This window comes from Arachis hypogaea, chromosome 16 (genome assembly GCF_003086295.3).
Source record: "Arachis hypogaea cultivar Tifrunner chromosome 16, arahy.Tifrunner.gnm2.J5K5, whole genome shotgun sequence".
Lineage (NCBI taxonomy): Eukaryota > Viridiplantae > Streptophyta > Magnoliopsida > Fabales > Fabaceae > Arachis > Arachis hypogaea.
In genome coordinates this window covers 42188067-42193868 of record NC_092051.1, presented here as the reverse complement: position 1 = coordinate 42193868, position 5802 = coordinate 42188067, and the positions used below count along the sequence as shown (strand labels likewise).

Here is a 5802-nt window from a genome sequence, read left to right as displayed (position 1 = left end):
TCTTCAGAGGAAGCTTCCTTAGTACTGCCTGATGCAGCATGCATTCTAGACAGACTCTGAGAAATCATATTGACTTGCTAAGTCAATATTTTGTTCTGAGCCAATATGGCATTCAGAGTATCAATCTCTAGAACTCTTTTCTTCTGAGTTGTCCCATTATTCACAGGATTCTTTTCAGAAGTGTACATGAACTGGTTATTTGCAACCATTTCAATGAGTTTCTGGGCTTCTGCAGTTGTCTTCTTCAGATGAAGAGATTCACCAGCAGAGTGATCCAATGACATCTTGGATAATTCAGACAGACCATCATAGAATATACATATGATGCTCCATTCTGAAAACATGTCAGAAGGACACCTTCTGATCAATTGCTTGTATCTTTCCCAAGCTTCATAGAGGGATTCACCTTCCTTTTGTTTGAAGGTTTGGACTTCCACTCTAAGCTTACTCAACTTTTGAGGTGGAAAGAATTTGGCCAAGAAAGCATTGACCAACTTTTCCCAAGAGTTCAGGCTATCTTTAGGTTGTGAGTCCAACCATGTCCTAGCTCTGTCTCTTACAGCAAAGGGGAAAAGCATAAGTCTGTAGACCTCAGGATTGACCCCATTGGTCTTAATAGTGTCACAGATTTGCAAGAATTCAGCTAAAAACTGATGAGGATCTTCCAATGGTGCTGCATCAGAGAAACTAATTGAGGCTTAAGCTCAAAGTTGTTTGCTCCAATTGCAGGAATTGAGATGCTCCTTCCACAGAAGTCAGAAGAGGGTGCAATAAAGTCACCAAGCATCTTCCTTGCATCTCCACCATTGTTGTTGGGTTCGGCCATCTCTTCTTCTTTTTCGAAAAATTCTATCAGGTCCTCTCCAGAGTGTTGTGCTTTAGCTTCTCTTAGCTTCCTCCTTAGAGTCCTTTCAGGTTCCGAATTAGCTTCAATAAGAATGTTCTTATCCTTGCTCCTGCTCATATGAAAAAGAAGAGAACAAAAAAGAATAGGAATTCTCTATGTCACAGTATAGAGATTTCTTTATGTGAGTAGAAAAATAGAAGAGTAGAATGAAGAAGCGAGAAGATGAAGAATTCGAACACAGAGAATGAGAGAGGGTTCGAATTTTAAGAAGAAGAGAAGAGTTAGTGATTAAATAAATAAATAGAAAGAGATGAGAGAGAAGGAGAATTTGAATTTTAAATTAAAATAAAAGGAAAATATTTTTGTTTTTATTTTAATTATTGGTTAGTATTCGAAAATTATAAAAAGGAAGAGAATAAAATAAAATTAAAATTTAAAACAATTAGTTAATTAAAAAGGAATTTTAAAAAAGTGGTAAGGGATTTTCGAAAATTAGAAAGAGAAAAGTAGTTAGGTAATTTTAAAAAAGATATGATATAGTAAACTTTTAAAATCAAACAAAAAGTTAAGTAGTTAATTGAAAAGATTTGAAAATCAATTTTGAGAAGATAAGAAGTTAGAAAAGATTTTGAAATTGATTTTGAAAAATATATGATTGAAATTTATTTTGAAGAAGATTTGAAAGAGAAATTAAAAAAGATTTGATTTTGAAAATTAAAGTTGATTACTTGACTAACAAGAAACTAAAAGATATGATTCTAGAATTTAAAGATTGATTCTTTCTTAATAGGCAAGTAACAACTTGAAAATTTTTGAATCTAAACATTAAATGTTAGCATTAATTTTGAAAATATGAAATAAAAATAAGAAAAAGATTTTGAAATCAAATTTTAAAATTTTCGAACATAAAAAAAATGAAAAAGATTTGATTTTTGAAAAAGATTTGAAAAAGATAGAATTTTTAATTTGAAATTTTGACTTGACTAACAAGAAACAATCAAATTTTAAAACTTTTTGACTCAATCAATCCAAAATTTCGACATTTATGAGAGGAATAAGGGAAAGATATTTTTTTTATTTTTGAAATTTTAATGATGAGAGAGAAAAACACAAAAATTAAACAAAACATAAAAATTCAAGATCGAAACAAAAAATGCATGCAATAACACTTTGAATGTCAAGATGAACACCAAGAACACTTTGAAGATCATGATGAACATCAAGAACATATTTTTGAAAATTTTTAAGAAAAGAAAAACATGCAAGACACCAAACTTAAAAATTTTTTTATCTATAGACACTAATAATTCAGGAATGCATATGAAAAACAAGAAAAGACACCAAACAAGAAAATGCAAAGATCAAACAAGGAAAATATGCAAGAACAACTTGAAGATCAACGAAGAACACCATGCATGAATTTTCGAAAATAAGAAAAATTCAATTGATACCAAACTTAAAACTTGACACAAAACTCAAACAAGAAACACAAAAATATTTTTGGTTTTATGATTTTATTAAAATTTTTTTTTGTATTTTTCGAAAATTAATTGGAAAAAAATAGAGAATAAATAAATTCAAAATTTTTAACAGGAATTCCAGGAATCATGCAATGTTAGTCTAAAGCTTCAGTCTAAAAAGATTAGACATGGCTAGCCAAGCTTCAGTAGAACATTGCATACAACAGCCAAATTGATGGGAATCGACCAGCTCCTGTGATGATAAAAGCATCATCTGAAACTCTAGAATTCATTCTTAAAAATTCTGAAGAATAAAATAAATTTTTTTTTGGATATTTTAATTTTTTTTTTAATTTCTTTTTGAAAATAAAAATGCTTAAAAATAAAATAAAATTACCTAATCTGAGCAACAAGATGAACCGTCAGTTGTCCAAACTCGAACAATCCCCGGCAACGGCGCCAAAAACTTGGTGCACGAAATTGTGATCTCAATGGCGCCAACAACTTGGTACGCACAATTGTAATCTCAACTCTTTTTCACAACTTCGCACAACTAACCAGCAAGTGTACTAGGTTATCCAAGTAATAAACCTTACGTGAGTAAGGGTCGATCCCACTGAGATTGTCGGCTTGAAGCAAGCTATGGTCATACTTGTAAATCTCAGTCAGGCGGATTCAATTGGTTATGAGGTTCTGATAATTAAAGCATAAATAAAATATAAAATAAAATAGAGATACTTATGTAATTCATTGGTGGAAATTTCAGATAAGCGTCTGAAGATGCTTTGTTGCTTCTGAACTTCTGCTTTCCTATTGTCTTCTTCCAACCATGCGTTACCTCATTCCATGGCAAGCTGCGTGATCCTCTCGGATGAAAAAAAATCCATATGCGCTGTCACCGCATGGCTAATCATTTGTCGGTTCCCGGTAGCGTCAGAGTAAGACCATTGTCTTTTTGCACACTGTCACTTGTGCCCCCACATTCGCAGGTTTGAAGCTCATCACAGTCATCCCTTCCCAGATCCTACTCGGAATACCACAGACAAGGTTTAGACTTTCCGGATCTCAGGAATGCTGCCAATGGTTCTAGCCTATACCACAAAGACTCTGATCTCACGGAATGGGATGCTCTGTTGTCAGGAGAGGCAGCCATGCGTCGTGAACCAGGAGGCCAAGAGATACACACTCAAGCTATTGCAGATAGAACGGAAGTGGTTGTCAGGCACGCGTTCATAAGTGAGAATGATAATGATTGTCATGGGTCATCACATTCATCAGGTTGAAGTGCGAGTGAATGTCTTAGAGAAGAAGTAGGCGTGAATTGAATAGAAAACAGTAGTAATTTCATTAATTCATGAAGAACAGCAGAGCTCCACACCTTAATCTATGGGGTGTAGAAACTCCACCGTAGAAAATACATAAGTGAAAGGTCTAGGGATGGCCATGAGGCCAGCCTCCAAACGTGTACAATGATCAAAATAACATTCGATCGATCAAAGACCCCAAAATAAATCTCTAAAAGTAGTTTTTATACTAAGCTAGTAGCCTAGGGTTACAGAAAACGAGTAACTAAGTGCAGATAGTGCAGAAATCCACTTCTGGGGACCACTTGGTGTGTGCTTGGGCTGAGCATTGAAGCTTTTTCGTGCTTAGGCTATTTCTGGAGTTCAACGCCAGCTTTGGTGCCAATTTGGGCATTTAACTCCAATTCTGGTGCTAGTTTGGGCGTTTTACGCCAAGATGTTTTAGGCTGACTTTGAACGCCAATTTGGGCCATCAAATCCCAAGAAAAGTATGGACTATTATATATTTCTGGAAAGCCCAGGATGTCTACTTTCCAACGCAATTAAGAGCGTGCCAATTGGGCTTCTGTAGCTCCAGAAAATCTACTTCAAGTGCAGGGAGGTCAGAATCCAACAGCATTTGCAGTCCTTTTTCACCCTCTGAATCAGATTTTTGCTCAGGTCCCTCAATTTCAGCCAGAAAATACATGAAATTACAGAAAAATACACAAACTCATAGTAAAGTCCAGAAATGTGATTTTTGAATAAAAACTAATAAAATATAATAAAAAGTAATTAAAACATACTAAAAACTATGTAAAAACAATGCCAAAAAGGGTATAAATTATCCGCTCATCACTCTTCAACAATATCTTCATCCTCTTGAGAGGAAGAATACTCATTAGAGCTCATGAATGGCAACAATAAGTTTAGTAGAATCTCTATGGTCTCTGTATGAGTATCAGATTCCTTTGTTCCTCATTAGGGAACTCCTTAGTGGTTAGTGGACGTCCAGCAAGGTCTTCCTCACTAGAAATCACTGCCTCTTCCTCCTCTATAGCTTTGTCCATTTTGGTTATATTGATGGCCTTGCACTCTCTCTTTGGATTCTCTTCTGTATTGCTTGGGAGAGTACTAGGAGGAATTTCAGTAACTTTTTTACTCAACTGACCCACTTGTGCCTCCAAATTTCTGATGGAGGCCCTTGTTTCAGTCATGAAACTGAGAGTGGTCTTAGATAGATCAGAGATTATGGTTGCTAAGTCAGAGAGGCTCTGCTTAGATTTCTCTGTCTGTTGCTTAGAAGATACTGGAAAAGGCTTGCTATTGCCAAACTTATTTCTCCCACCATTATTATTATTGAAGCTTTGTTGAGGCTTCTGTTGATCCTTCCATGAGAAATTTGGATGATTTCTCCATGAAGGATTATAGGTGTTTCCATAGAATTATCCCATGTAATTCACCTCTTCTATTGCAGGATTCTCAGGGTCATAAGTTTCTTCTTCAGAGGAGGCTTCTTTAGTTCTGCCGGATGTAGCTTGCATTCCGGTCAGATTCTGAGAGATCATATTGACTTGCTGAGTCAATATTTTATTCTGAGCTAATATGGCATTTTGAGTGTCAATATCAAGAACTACTTTCTTCTGAGTCATCCCATTATTCACAGGATTTCTTTCAGAAGTGTACATGAACTAGTTATTTGCAACCATCTCAATGAGTTCATGGGCTTCTGCTGGGGTTTTCTTCAGATGAAAAGATCCACCAGCAGAGTGGTCCAATGACATCTTGGACAATTTAGATAGACCATCATAGAATATACCTAAGATGCTCCATTCTAAAAGCATGTCAGAAGGACACCTTCTGATCAATTGCTTGTATCTTTCCCAAGCTTCATAGAGGGATTCACCTTCCTTCTGTCTGAAGGTTTGGACTTCCACTCTAAGCTTGCTCATCTTTTGAGGTGGAAAGAATTTGTCCAAGAAAGCATTGACCAACTTTCCCAAGAGTTCAGGCTTTCTTTAGGATGTGAGTCCAACCATATCCTAGCTCTGTCTCTTACAGCAAAGGGGAAAAGCATAAGTCTATAGACCTCAGGATTAACCCCATTGGTCTTAACAGTGTCACAGATTTGTAAGAATTCAGCTAAGAATTGATGAGGATCTTCCAATGGAAGTCCATAAAACTTGCAATTCTGCTGCATTAGAGAAACTAA

The 5802-nt window shown here is 35.6% G+C and overlaps 2 non-coding genes across 2 annotated transcripts; both read left to right on the top strand.

Moving 5' to 3' along the window:
- Positions 1 to 342: 342 nt before the first annotated feature.
- On the top strand, positions 343 to 446 carry LOC112761877 (small nucleolar RNA R71). The gene has a single exon (XR_003182248.1). It is a non-coding gene; the product is annotated as a small nucleolar RNA R71 (small nucleolar RNA).
- Positions 447 to 5428: 4982 nt separating this feature from the next.
- On the top strand, positions 5429 to 5536 carry LOC112761432 (small nucleolar RNA R71). Its single transcript, XR_003181825.1, has one exon. It is a non-coding gene; the product is annotated as a small nucleolar RNA R71 (small nucleolar RNA).
- The last annotated feature ends 266 nt before the right edge of the window (positions 5537 to 5802 follow it).